A 15699-nucleotide genomic window follows, 5' to 3' on the forward strand; every position below is an offset into this window, starting at 1 on the left:
TTTCATTTCTTATTCTATTGATTTCAGTCTTCTCCCTTTTTTTCTTGATGAGTCGGGCTAATGAGTTATCAATTTTGTTTATCTTCTCAATGAACCAGCTTTTAGTTTTATTGATCTTTGCTATCGTTTCCTTCATTTCTTTATCATTTAATTTCTGATCTGATATTTATGATTTCTTTCCTTTTGCTAACTTTGGGGGTTTTTTGTTCTTCTTTCTTTAATTGCTTTAGGTGCAAGGTTAGGTTGTTTATTCAAGATGATTCCTGTTTCTTAAGGTAGGATTGTGTTGCTATAAACTTCCCTCTTAGAACTGTTTTTGCTGCATCCCATAGGTTTTGGGTCGTCGTGTCTCCATTGTCATTTGTTTCTAGGTATTTTTTGATTTCCTCTTTGATTCCTTCAGTGATCACTTCGTTATTAAGTAGTGTATTGTTTAGCCTCCATGTGTTTGTGTTTTTTACAGATCTTTTTCTGTAATTGATATCTAGTCTCATAGCATAGTGGTCGGAAAAGATACTTGATACAATTTCAATTTTCTTAAATTTACCAAGGCTTGATTTGTGACCCAAGATATGATCTATCCTGGAGAATGTTCCATGAGCACTTGAGAAAAATGTGTATTCTGTTGTTTTTGGATGGAATGTCCTATAAATATCAAGTAAGTCCATCTTGTTTAATGTATCATTTAATGCTTGTGTTTCCTTAGTTATTTTCATTTTGGATGATCTGTCGATTAGTGAAAGTGGGGTGTTAAAGTCCCCTTCTATGAATGGGTTACTGTCAATTTCCCGTTTTATGGCTATTAGTATTCGCCTTATATATTGAAGTGCTCCTATGTTGTGTGCATAAATATTTACAATTGTTATATATTCTTCTTGGATCAACCCCTTGATCATTATGTAGTGTACTTATTTGTCTCTTCTAATAGTCTTTTGTGTGTGTGTGTGTGTGTGTGTGTGTTATGCACAGCTCTCACTTCTGTGGGCTCTTCCGTTGCAGAGCACAGGCTCCGGATGTGCATGCTCAGCGGCCATGGCTCACAGGCTCAGCCACTCTGTGGTATGTGGGATCTTCCCAGACCAGGGCATGAACCCATATCCCCTGCATCAGCAGGTGAACTCTCAACCACTGCACCACCAGGGAACCTGTAATAGTCTTTATTTTAAAGTTTATTTTGTCTGATATAAGAATTGTTGCTACAGCTTTCTTTTGGTCTCCATTTGCATGGAATACCTTTTTCCATCCCCTTACTTTCAGTCTGTATGTGTCTCTTGGTCTGAAGTACGTTTCTTTTAGACAGCATATATATGGGTCTTGTTTTTGTATCCATTCAGCCAATCTGTGTCTTTTGGTGGGAGCATTTAGTCCATTTACATTTAAGATAATTATCGATATGTATGTTCCTATTCCCATTTTCTTAATTGTTTTGTATTCATTCTTGTCGGTCTTTTCCTTCTCTTTTGTTTCTTACCTAGAGAAGTTCCTTTAGCATTTGTTGTAAAGCTGGTTTGGTGGTGCTGAACTCTCTCAGCTTTCGCTTGCCTGTAAAGGTTTTAATTTCTCCATCAAATCTGAATGAGATCCTTGCTGGGTAGAGTAATCTTGATTGCAGGTTTTTCTCCTTCATCACTTTAAATATGTCCTGCCACTCCCTTTTGGCTTGCAGAGTTTCTGCTGAAAGATCAGCTGTTAACCTTATGGGGATTCCCTTGTGTGTTATTTGTTGTTTTCCCCTTGCTGCTTTTAATATGCTTTCTTTGTATTTAATTTTTGACAGTTTGATTAATATGTGTCTTGGCGTATTTCTCCTTGGATTAATACTGTATGGGACTCTCTGTGCTTCCTGGACTTGATTAACTATTTCCTTTCCCATATTAGGGAAGTTTTCAACTATAATCTCTTCAAATATTTTCTCAGTCCCTTTCTTTTTCTCTTCTTCTTCTGGAACCCCTATAATTCAAAAGTTGGTGCATTTAATGTTGTCCCAGAGGTCTCTGAGACTGTCCTCAGTTCTTTTCATTCTTTTTTCTTTATTCTGCTCTGCAGTAGTTATTTCCACTCTTTTATCTTCCAGGTCACTTATCCGTTCTTCTGCCTCAGTTATTCTGCTATTGATCCCATCTAGAGTATTTTTCATTTCATTTATTGTGTTGTTCATCATTGCTTCTTTTATGTTTAGTTCTTCTAGGTCCTTGTTAAATGTTTCTTGCATTTCCTCTATTCTATATCCAAGTTTTTGGATCATCTTTACTATCATTATTCTGAATTCTTTTTCAGGTAGACTGCCTATTTCCTCTTCATTTGTTAGGTCTGGTGGGTTTTTATCATGCTCCTTCAACTGCTGTGTGTTTCTTTGTCTTCTCATTTTGCTTATCTTACTGTGTTTGGGATCTCCTTTTTGCAGGCTGCAGGTTCGTAGTTCCCGTTGTTTTTGGTTTCTGTGCCCACTGGCTAAAGTTGGTTCAGTGGGTTGTGTAGGCTTCCTGGTAGAGGGTACTAGTGCCTGTGTTCTGGTAGATGAGGCTGGATCTTGTCTTTCTGGTGGGCAGGTCCACCTCTGGTCGTTTTCTTTGGGTGTGTGTGGACTTATTATCATTTTAGGCAGCCTCTCTGCTAATGAGTGGGTTTGTGTTCCTGTCTTGCTAGTTGTTTTGTATAGGGTGTCCAGCGCTGTAGCTTGCTGGTCATTGAGTAAAGCTGGGTGCTGGTGTTGAGGTGGAGAACTCTGGGAGATTTTCACCATTTGATATTATGTGGAGCTGGGAGGTCTCTTGTGGACCAGTGTGCTGAAGTTGGCTCTTCCACCTCAGAGGCACAGCACTGACTCCTGGCTGAAGTACCAAGAGCCCTTCATCCACACGGCTCAGAATAAAAGGGAGAAAAAGTAGAAAGAAAGAAAGAAAGAAAGAAAGAACGAAAGAACGAAAGAACGAAAGAACGAAAGAAAGAAAGAAAGAAAGAAAGAAAGAAAGAAGGAAAGAAAGAAAGAAAGAAAGGAGGGAGGGAGGGAGGAAGGAGGGAAGGAAGAAAGAAAGAAGATAAAATAAAGTAAGATAAACTAAAATAGAGTTATTAAAATAAAAAATAATTACTAAGAAAAAAATTTTTTTGAAAAAAAAAACAAACAAAACTAAAGAAACAAAAAAATATGGACGGATAGAACCCTAGGACAAATGGTGGTATCAAAGCTATACAGACAAAATCTCACACAGAAGCATACAAATACACACTCACAAAAAGAGGACAAGGGTAAAAAATCATTAATCTTGCTCTCAACATCCACCTCCTCAATTTGGGATGATTCGTTGTCTATTCAGGTATTCCACAGATGCAGGGTACATCAAGTTGATTGTGGAGCTTTAATCCACTGCTTCTGAGGCTGCTGAGAGAGATTTCCCTTTCTCTTCTTTGTTGTCACAGCTCCCAGGGGCTCAGCTTTGGATTTGGCCCCACCTCTGCATGTAGGTCGCTGGTGGGCATCTGTTCTTCGGTCAGACAGGACTGGGTTAAAGGAGCAGCTGCTTCGGAGACTCTGGCTCACTCAGGCTTGGAGGATGGAGGGGCACGGAGTGCAGGGTGAGCCTGCAGCAGCAGAGGCCAGCGTGACGTTGCACCAGCCTGAGGCGCTCCATGCGTTCTCCTGGGGAAGTTGTCCCTGAATCCCGGGACCATGGCAGTGGAGAGCTGCACAGGCTCCCCAGAAGGGAAGTGTGGATAGTGACCTGTGCTCACACACAGGCTTCTTGGTGGCAGCAGCAGCAGCCTTAGCATCTCATTCCCGTCTCTGGGTCCACACTTTTAACCGCGGCTCGCTCCCGTCTCTGGAGCTCCTTTAAGCAGTGCTCTTAATCCCCTCTCCTCGCACACCAGGAAACAAAGGGGGAAGAAAAAATCTCTTGCCTCTTCGGCAGGTCCAGACTTTTCCCCGGACTCCCTCCCAGCTAGCTGTGGTGCACTAACCCCCTGCAGGCTGTGTTCATGCCGCCAACCCCAGTCCTCTCCCTGCACTCCGACCGAAGCCCTCAGCTCCCAGCCCCACCCTCCCCAGCGGGTGAGCAGACGAGCCTCTCGTGCTGGTGAGTGCCGGTCGGCACTGATCCTCTGTGCAGGAATCTCTCCACTTTGCCCTCTGCATCCCTGTTGCTGCGCTCTCCTCCATGGCTCTGAAGTTTTCCCCCTCCGCCACCCACAGTCTCCACCCACGAAGGGGCTTCCTAGTGTGTGGAAACCTTTCCTCCTTCACAGCTCCCTCCCACTGATGCAGGTCCCATCCCTATCCTTTTGTCTCTGTTTATTCTTTTTTCTTTTGCCCTACCCAGGTATGTGGGGACTTTCTTGCCTTTTGGGAAGTCTGAGGTCTTCTGCCAGCGTTCAGTAGGTGTTCTCTAGGAGTTGTTCCTCGTGTAGATGTATGTCCTGTGTATCTGTGGGGAGGAAGGTGATCTCCGCGTCTTACTCTTCCACCATCTTCCCCTCGTCATTTGATGAAATTTTAAATGGGATTTTTTTTTTTTTTGCTTTCTCTTTCTGATAGTTCATTTTTAGTATCTAGAAAAGCAACAGATTTCTATATATTAATCTTGTATCCTGCCAATTTACTGAATTCTTTTATTAGTTCTAATAGTTTTTAGGTGGAGGCTTTAGGGTTTTCTATATATGTTATCATGTCATCTACAAATAATTACACTTTTATTACTTCCCTTCTAATTTGGAGTCATTTTATTTCTTTTTCTTGTCAGATTGCTGTGGCTAGGACCTCCAGTACTATATTAAATAGAAGTAACAAGAGTGGGCATCCTTGTCTTTTTCCTGAATTTAGAGGAAAGGCTTTCAGCTTTTCATCATTGAGTATGATGTTAGCTATGGGTTTGTCATAAATGGACTTACCCTATGCCAACTTTGATGAAAGTTTTTATCATGAGTGGTTGTTGAATTTTCTCAAATGCTTTTCATATCGCTATTGAGATGATCATGTGATTTTTATTCTTCCTTTTGTTAATGTCATGTATCACATTTTTCGATTTTTGGACTTGAACCATCCTTGCATCCTTGGGGGATAAATCCCAGTTGATGATGGTGTATGATCATTTTTATATGTTGTTGGATTTGGTTTACTAATATTTGGGGGATTTTTTTGGTTTTTTTTTTTTTTAGTATCTTTGTTAGAGTGTAATTTCTTTACAATGTTGTGTTAGTTTCTGCTGTACAACAAAGTGAATCATCTATAAATATACATATATCCCCATATCACCTCCCTCTTGAGCCTCCCTCCTACCCTCCCTATCCCACCCCTCTAGGTCATCACAAAGCATTGAGCTGATCTCCCTGTGCTATGCAGCAGCTTCCCACTCACCATCTATTTTTCATTGAGTAGTGTGTATATGTCAATGCCTCTCACTTCGTCCCAGCTTCCCCTTCCCTGCCCAGTGTCCTCAAGTCCATTCTCTACGTCTGTGTCTTTATTCCTGCCCCACCACTAGGTTCATCAGTACCGTTTTTTTTAGATTCCATATATGTGCATTAGCATATGGTATTTGTTTTTCTCTTTCTGACTTACTTCACTCTGTATGACAGACTCTAGGTCCACCCACCTCATTACAAATAACTCAATTTTGTTCCTTTTTATGGCTGAGTAGTATTTGTTGAGAATTTTTGCATCTATATTCATCAGACATATTGGCCTATAATTTTATTTCTTTGTAGTGTCTTTCTCTGTTTTCAGTATCAGGATAATGTTGGCCTCATTGAGTAAATTTGGGAGCATTTCCTCCTCTTCAATTTTTTGGAAGAGTTTGGGAAGGATGAGTATCAGCTCTTATTTATATGTTTGGTAGAATTACCCTGTGAAACTCTCTGGTCCTGGACTTTTGTATCCTGGGAGTTTTTAAATTACTTATTCAATTTCACTACTAGATATTGGTCTGTTCAGATTATGTTATTTCTTCCAGATTCAATCTTGGAACATTGTATGTTTCTAGAAATTTATGCATTTCCTCTAGGTTGTCCAATTTGTTGTCATAAAACTGTAGTATTCCCTTATGATTTTTTTTGTATCTCTGTGATATTGGTTGTAGTTTCTCCTCTTTCACTTCTTATTTTATTTATTTGGGTCTCCTCTCTTTTTTTCTTTATGAGCCTGTCTAAAGCTAATCACTTTTGCTTATCTTTAAATAAAAAAAAAAAAACAGCTCTTGATTTCATTGATTTTTCTTCTGTTTTTTTTGTCTCTATTTTATATATTTCCTTTCTGATCTGAATTATTTCCTTCCTTCTACTGTCTTTGGGCTTTGTTTGTTCTTCTTTTGCTAACTCTTTTAGATGGTAGTTTAGGTTGCTTATTTGAGATATTTCTTGTTTCTTGAGGAAGTCCTGTATCTCTGTAAATTTCCCTCTTAGAACTGCTTTTGCTGTGTCCCAGTTATTTTGGAAAGTTGTGTTTTTTACTTTCATTTGTCTTGAGGTATTTTCTGATTTCCTCTTTGATTTCTTCATTGATTCATTGGTTTTTTAGTAGCATGTTGATATGTCTCCATGTGTTTGTGGGTTTTCCCCAGTTTTCTTCCTGTAATTGATGGTCAGAAAAAATGCTTGATATAATTTCTGTCCTTTTAAATTTATTGGAACTTGTTTTGTGACCTAGCATTTGTTCTATCCCGGATAATGTTTCATGTGTACTTGAAAAGAATGTGTATTTGGGGTGGACTGTCCTGTAGATATCTATTAAGTCCAACTGGTCTTTTGTGTCATTTAGGAACACTATTCCCTTATTGATTTTCTGTCTGAATGATCTGTCCATTGTTGTAAGTCCATTGTCCATTGATGTAACTGGGGTGTTAAAATCCCATACCGTTATTGTATTATTGTCAATTTCCCTTTATGTCTGTTAATATTTGCTTTATATGTTTAGGTATTCCTGTATTAGGTGGATATATGTTAAAGAATGTTATATCTTCTTCTTGTATTGATCCCTTTGACATTATACACTGCCCTCCTGTGTCTTTTGTTACAGACTTTATGTGATATGAGTATAGTTACCCCAGCTTTCTTTGGGTTTTCATTTGCATTAAATTTTTTTCCATCCCCTTACTTTCAGTCTTTGTGTGTTTTTAGCTCTGAAGTGAATCTCTTGTAGTCAGCATATGAATGAGTTTTTTTTTTAATCCAGTCACTCTATATCTTTTAATTGGAGCATTTAGTCCATTGACTTTAAGTGATTATTGATAGGTATGGACTTACTGTCATTTTTTTACTAGTTTTCTGGTTGTTTTTCTAGTTTTTCTCTGTTCTTTTTTTCTTCTCTTAGTTTCATACCTTGTGGTTTGATGATTTTCTTTAGTTGTATGCTTGTTTTCCTTTCTCTTTAGTTTTTTGGTGTTGATTGTAGGTTTTTTATTTGTGGTTACCATAGGGTTCATATATGTTGACCTATAACTGTATGAATTTGTTTTAAACTGATATCATTTAAGTTCAAACACATTCTAAAAGATCTATATTTTTTACTCTCCCTCACATTTTGTGTTTTTGAGGTCATATTTTACTTTTTCATGTCATGGGACAGGAAAGTTTTGATGAGATATAAAGTTTTCTGGAATATGAATGGAAAAAGAGATGGGAGCTTAACAAGAAAGAATAACATTCCCCTAATTCCCATTTTGCTTATGGCTAGGACTACTTAGATACCAATGGCTTATCAGACCAAGGCAAAAATGTCTCAATAAAGTCAAATTTTGCTATGCTTTTTAACCACAGATTACTCCGTGATATTTTTTTAGTTTAAAAGAAATTTTCACAATATTCAGCCCTAGGCATGAGGTAAAACATATCAAGTAACATGGGATTAAGCCCAGGAGGTGATTTCCACAAAGGAAACCAGCAGAATATCTGTTTGATGAGAAATGATCGTCCTGAGGTGCACTAATCATTTTTTTCCCCAACTCAATAATTAAATGTTCAAGGAAGCACTATCAATAGTGTAATACTATAATAGTTGTCAACAAGCCTTCCCCACACATTTTTGTAGAGGAGGAAATGGCCTCCCACTTGGAATTATTTGAGCAAGTTAATTGAGGAACATTTTAATAATGATTCTATTTCCTAGAAACAAAAGTTTAAGAACTTAAGAATCACCTTAAGTTTTTGTTTTGATCACTGATACCTCAGAACATGGAGAAATAACTGAGACAATGGGAAGAAGGTGAACAAGTGTCAGAGTCTCTAGAAACATGAAAGGGATCTTCCCCCCCCACAAGCCCATTCCCTTTGACTAGATGTCCATTAGCCGAAAAAGAAGGTATAACAGGGGAAGTCTTCTCCCCCTCAGGAGGTTCTAAATTGTGTTATTGGGATCCTGGGTGTGGTGAGTGGAAGCCCTGAATCCTCAGCCTTTACTTGTCTAAATACTACAGGAATGATTTTGGGAGAGATATTTAACCTGTTATGTGGTGAATGTTCATATCCCCCCAAATCCATATGCTGAGTCTCTGACCACCAACATGATAGTATTTGAAGGTGGCACCTTTGGTAGATATTTAGGTTTATGAAGTCATGAGAATGGAACACCCATGATGGAATTAGTGCCCTTATGAGAAGACAAAAAGACACCAGAGCTCTCCCTCTCCCTGCACATACACCAAGGAATGGCCATGTGAGCACACATCAAGAAGGCAGCTGTCATTAATTTCTATTATCAGTACATACATTTTCTGATTATCCACTCACTCTTCAAGCATGCTTTATGCTCCTACCGGATTCCAGGTACTCTACTACATGGGTGGTGATGTAAACATAAAGAAAAATATTCCTACTCTCAAACAACTTTCAGTTAGCAAAGCTAGGGTCTGTAGCTATTACAAAGTGAGCTCAACAAATTCACGTTTCTAATCTCTAAGAAATCTTTTTTAAAGAAAGAGGAAGATCGTGAATAAAAATGATGTATAGTATTATCTTGGAGGAAATTAGAAATTATTAGAAAATTTTATATTTAGGAGAAGAAAACCAGAAAAGTTTTTATTCTGCTGAACATAATATTAATAATCTTTACTAGACCTAAAATAATGTTTGTTATATTCTTCTCTGGTTCTAAAAATACACATTGGTCTGAAAGCCAAAATCTAATTTGTAATTTTTGCAGCTGAATCCCATCTATTTCCTTCCAAATTGTATACTAGTGGGCACTGCCACCAATACCCAAACAGCAGCCCAACTCAAAGCCCAGCAGTTCCCCTAGGGAGGGCCAGGTGGGTTAGGTTCCATTTATAGAATCCTGAAAAAGAGTACCTCTGAAGTAGAAGATATTCAGTCAACAGAAAGTTGGAGTAGAAGACCTTTAAGTCTTTTTCTAAACCGAGATTCCATCATTCTGAGAGACTTTGGCTTATGAAATGTGAGGGACACCCTAACTAGGCTGTGAATGGAAACCAAGTGTTCTCATTTCAACTTGTGATTTTGTAAAGCAGGCTATGATGTGTTTGTTCTATAGCTAAAGGTGTAAAATAGTACTGTCTTTTAGTTAAGGGGAATAGTTTATAGGGCAAACAAATATGCAGATTAGCAAATCATTTTACCCAAATCTCATCTAAGCCTCAGTTTATGGGATACAGATAGATATACACAAAGGTATAGAGGCAGTCACAGCTGGCAAGCTAATAACAAGCCCTTAAGAGAAGATAGGCTCTTTGAGAGACATCACCCCCTTCTGATTAGGAGACATAGGAAAAGAATGTCAGCAACAGCCTCCCTTGACCTTCCTTTTGGGTGCTGTAGAAACTGAATAATGACTGGGAGCAATTTCAAAGATGACCAGATGATGGCCTTTCTGTGGCTAGGATGTTCACTGGAGGAAATGTTTTTTTGGGAAAAAAAGGGGGCAGAGTGGTATGGTAATCTAAGAGCCTGTATGTCAAGAGTTATTCTAAACTGTGATGAAACAAAGGATAGGTGTATGTTCAAAGGACAAATTTGCCACCATTAAGAACATTCTGGTTCAAAAGAACAAAATATCTTCAGCTAATCTCTGACTGGAACAAGAACCAAGGAATATGCTGCTTATGGCTATGATTTCTAAAGACTCATAGATTCTCATAGGGCAATCTTTATTACATGGAGGTTAAGAGCATGAGACTTGGAGTCAAAACTGAATTTAAATCCCAGCTTACCCCCATACTAGCTGTGTGACCTTGTGTCTGTCACTTATTCTCTCTGAGGCTTAGTTTTCTCATTTTTATAATGAGATAATTAATACAATCTTCAGAATATTGTTGTAAGATTAAGTGAGATAATATATGTGAAACTCTTCACATAAGTTAGGTACTTAATAGTATAAATTTAGAGTTGAAAATTAGATTAATTTGGAATAATAATAGCAATAATAATTTAGAAATAATTATACTTAATTCATACCTCTTATATTATACATGAGTAAACCATAATTCAAAGAGGGGACAACTTGCTCAAGAATACACAGCTAAGAAGTCTCAGAGACAAGACCATAAGTCTTCTGATGTCAGACTATTATTCTCTCTTTGGCATCATGCTCACATATGTTGGGGTACATACATACACTAAGCAACTCTGATTTCTCTATAGATTTATTCCACGTAGCTTGTTCCTTACACAAGGGAAAAAAGTTCCCAAATTCTGCTACCCACTCTATAAAATAAGATTTCCATGAAGAGTAAGTTCTCAGTTCACAATACCCTATCATCTGATGCTTAATCTATTTAATCATTTGACTCAGGATAAGATGGGTGTGTTCTAGCCTATGCTTTCCTTTATTTCCCATAGGCAATCACTGGTCATTCAGCAATGCTTTGGATGAGTTATCTGATATTTACTTATTAGTGTATTATCTTTTATAGTATTAACAATGAGGTTTTTAAATCTCTAATCCCATCAGGCTCACCGTTGTGAAATGATGGAACGATGTGGAGATAGTCCTGTGTATCTCCTATCACACACCCAGGACATATATCAATGGGCTAATCAGTCCATGACCCTGGATGAGTCAATAGAAGTTCTTGGGTTAGAATCCAAAGGGTTAGGAATCTTAAATGGAAGAGGCCCCCCGAGAAATTAGGCCCCTGTCCCTCCACTGTTCATTTTCAAGGAATCAGATGACTGAGGTGCCAAGAATTATATGCCCTGAGCCAAGCTGAGGAGCTGACAGGCAGAGGAAAGAGAACACTCCTTCCTCACTCTCAGAGGAAAGAACGGTCCCTTAGGAACCTTTGATAGTTCCTTAAGATCTTTGATAATTTAATCCCTGGGAACATATAATTGGGTTCTTTGGTCTCAATTGTTTGCCAATTTATTATCCCACTGAAGTCTTAAAACTATATTGAATACATACAAGGAGGACTGTCTCTTCTGCTTCAAGCTTCAAGATAGGACCCTTTGCTCCAATGTGGGGAACTGTCTCAAATAAGAATAAGATCAAGCCGTTTGAATTCTGAATTACTTATCCAATGCCATAAAGATAAACTTACCATCCAAACTCCCAGAGGAAAAAAATACAGTTTTTCAGTATACCTGAGTTTGTGAGATTGAGAAGTCCTTCTCACTGTCCTCATTGATACCAAACTTTATAGAGATTAGCATATAGTTCAGTGACTCTAAAGATAAGATTCACACCATTCATTGCATCTCTATATGAGCCAGAGATATATGAGCCTATGCTTATAATGATCAATTTTATATAAACTACACCTAATTTCTCTGTGAACACCTGCCAAACCACACCTTCAACCCCAGGTCCTCCTCAGCACAAATGTCACATTTCAAACTGTGCATTAGGATGTGCATTTGAGGATAATTTTCTGCCACCCGAAACTAATATATTTAATATTAAATTTACATTTTTTCAAAGTACTCCATATCTTACAATAGGCATGATACAAATACTTTTTGGTTAAATCCTAAAATTCTTCCTGATCCTGATATTAACATTCCTTACTACATCATTCCCCCAGTTCACAAGCCTCATGCAAGTCGTTTTATTTGACTGTGCCCTCGCCATGAACCCTCAAGTCTAATCAGTCACCAGTTTGTCAAATATTTCTTTGAGACATATCCACCCTTGTCAACACCTAGATTCAGAGATCTTATTATTTTATTCATCTTTATTGAACTTTCTACTCAGTTTCTCCCTCATTCCAATCTATCTTTAATCCATTTTTTTATCTTTTTAATCTACAGTTTCCAGCCATGGTTTTGACAGCAGACTTCCCATTTCCACAATATTTAAATGTGCTAGACAGTGTTCTAAATTCCTAGAGTTTTGACTTTTATTAAATTATTGCCAAGAGCCATGGCAGTTCCATTGAGAGAGGGAGTGGGAAGCCAAGTGGAAAGGTTTTTGGGTCCTCTCATCCCTTCTTCCACCAAAGATAATCCCATCTTTTCTTTCTATTTTACATATTTGGGATCTGTATGGATTTGCTTTCAAATTGTCTCCATTGGCAAAAACAAGTTTGGGTATCAATGGCTCATGTGCAAAAGGCAAAACTCCTTACCCTGATTTAGAGTCCCAATCTAGCCCCAAGCACTTTTGCAATTATAGCTCATTTTATTTCTCTTCGAGTTTTCTCATTGACTGTCTCAATAGGTGGTCTTAGGTGCTCCCTCCTTCCCTCTCATCTCCCTTGATTAAATGCTGCCTATCTGTGGTAGTCATTAGTGCTGTTATTCACCATATATTTCTATTTCTCTACTCTTCCAATGAAACACAGAATTACTCTTCCTAGGATCATGTTCGATCTGAAGCCATTTGAGTATGTTACTATGTCACTCACAGAGAAGGGCATTAATTGATAGTTTTAGACCCCCCAAAATTATTCTGTCTTTCTCTCTGAGATTGCAATTGGCTATACTTCAGATAGTGGTTGCCCCATCAACCTGGGTCCCAGAGTAAGGGTAAAATCGAGCAGATGCTTCAGCAATGCCGAGTGAGTGATGACTAAACATTAGCTGTTTTAAGCCACTAAGAGTTGAGGGTGTGTTGTGTTGTTGTCATCTTTCCTAAGCATCTATCCTTCTTCAAGGATGAGCTAATTATTTTCAAGGTGATTTAAAAAAAAACTAAGCCTTTTTTTTGTACTCTTATTTCTCTACTTCCACCAAGAAAAACTGCTTCTCAATGAATGATATCAGTTGTATATCGAGTAGCCATTCTGTAGAATTACAAAAAAACATATAATAACCTGCACTCATTTGGCATTTAAAGTGATAGGCTTCCCCACATTGTTTAGCTACATATATATGTGCATAACTGTCCCCTTAAAAACCAAAAATTCTTCAACTTAAATATTCCCTAGTATATCTCAGGGTAGGGAGGAGTATTGTACTCTGTGCTTCTCCCCCAGTCCCACCCTAACCCCAGTGTATTTATTCCAGATGAAATTTGGTTAAACTAATATCAGGAAAAGGTAACCTCATAAAAATACAAATAAAAAATGTGCAGCCTAAGAATTAAGTATATGTGGGTGTAAGGAGGAGGGTAAATGCCTCAAAAGCTCCTTGTAGTTATTCATTTACAATTGGCTCCCTCATTCTCCTCTGTCTATAACCTCCTTGATTTAAGACAGACACCAAGAGCTTTTTAAAGTCCACTAAAATGTAGAGTAAAGATGGTGACCACACTTTGCCATATCTCACACTTATCATCTGTGAATCCCAAGACTGTGTCCACTTTCTTCTGTCATATAGCCCCCAAGTGTCCAGCCCAAGAAAGCTTAACAAGCATTCATTTCTGGATTGATGGTCTTTTTCAATTCCCCACAGAGAATAGAGTTACTTGTATGGGCATATAAAATTAAATTAGAAAATTGGTCACTGCCTAGAATTACTAAAAATAGTTGACAGTAGTTGATACTTACTTTGTACTTTCAGTATGTCAGGTATTGCTATAAGCATTTTGCACATGTTAATTTGGTATAGCATGGTGGTTAGTGTGGGTGCCTGGGTCAGACTGCCAAGATTTGAGTCCTTGCTCCTTAATTACTATCTATGTGATCTTGAGAAATCTCTCTGTACCTCAGGTTTTATACATATGAGGTCATGAAGGTTCATAGGGTTGCTTTGAAACTTTAAGTAGCACATGCCTAGATCCTTAAACACTGTCCAGTATGTGCTGGCTGTTTCCATTACAAGGAAGCCAGTCAAAATATACACTCAGAACCCAAAGAAGGTTTCAGATGGAAGACACAAAAACAAACATCAAACATCACAGGTCTTAATATCATGTCAGGAGAGGCCTATCTGGAATCTCCCAGCTGGAGCCACTGCTGCTGTTTTTCATTAGAGAGTTTTTCTCACTCAAGAGATAACCAATAATACACTTTCGTTTCAGAACCTTTCATCCCACATATTTACAAATGTGATAACAACTCTCCTAGCATTTGTTTCCCACCAAAGTAAGCCAGGCTATCCCTGGGTAGAGCTTCATGGGAATGTCTTGCTGCTGTTAAACAGGATAAAAACCAGGTCTAATATAATTCTCCAGAGAGGGAGAGAGGATACAGGCCTGAACTGCGATACTTCCTTTTAGAGCATAAGCAATTGCCAGGATGGAAAAGACAGACCATGTGGCAAGCCTGGGCTCTGGAATCCTGTTAGGAGATACTCCCAGGTTGCTGTGTCATCCAGCTGTTACCACAGCGTGTCAGGGTTTCACTTCTCAGAACATCCATAGGAGGTAAACCAGAAGTGAAAAGCCCAATACTTAGGTGGGTTGCAGACAGGTGGGTTGCAGACAGGTGGGTTGCTCATGAAAATGTGAAGACGGCAACCTTCCAGAGGCTGTCCTGGAGAGAGATAGAGGAAGAGAAATCCACTTCCGTTTCATCAGAAGAACCCAGCTTGGAAGCTTATTTCTTCTTCTGCACTGGCTGCCAGGAAGGCACGTGAGAGGTTTTCTGAATGTTGAATGGTAGCCCTATTGGCCAACTTGGGCAATGTGAAACAGTAAAAAAAGAAATATTTTTGCCGTGCTTTGACATAATATTTGTACTGTGAGTTTAACTATATCATCATTGTAAATTTTTTTTAATATATAAAAATAAAAATATCTCTATTACTGAGTTATAACTTCACTTTTTCAATTGCCATTCCATGTTAATTTTTCCAACTATCATATTTCTACATAATACTTTACATATGATTATGATACTTATTTAGCCTTTTCCTCCTCCCATGCTTAAATAATCATATTGCCTTTAATTTCTTAAAATTGCTAGTCAGAGGTAAATGTATCTGAACATAAATCTCTAAATCTCTATCATCATTTCTGCCTACTTGCTTAGCATAGATTTCCAGCAGAAAAATTGGAGTCAAATAGTATGAGTATCTTAAGAGACTTGAGAGATATATATTTCTTTTTCAGGAAGAAATTTTATACTTCCACAATTAAATGTGAAAGAGCCAGCTCTTTCAGGCCTCCTAGCCTTAATGATTCATATATACATACATGCATACATACATACATATATACATACAGATAGGTTGTTGACTTAATATATTTTTTTTAAATCTTAAGCTAAATTTAAAAGTAGTGGAAGACTCATCCACGTGAAACAACATCATTCATGACAAGGTATCAAAGCTTTAAACAGACTCTAAGCCATATTGGAATTGAGAGCAATAGGAAATCAGTGAAACTGAGAATTGTCAAGGAAGCAGCTATTCTTAAGCTGAACCTAGAAACAT

Source organism: Delphinus delphis, chromosome 13 (assembly GCF_949987515.2).
Source record: "Delphinus delphis chromosome 13, mDelDel1.2, whole genome shotgun sequence".
Classification (NCBI taxonomy): domain Eukaryota; kingdom Metazoa; phylum Chordata; class Mammalia; order Artiodactyla; family Delphinidae; genus Delphinus; species Delphinus delphis.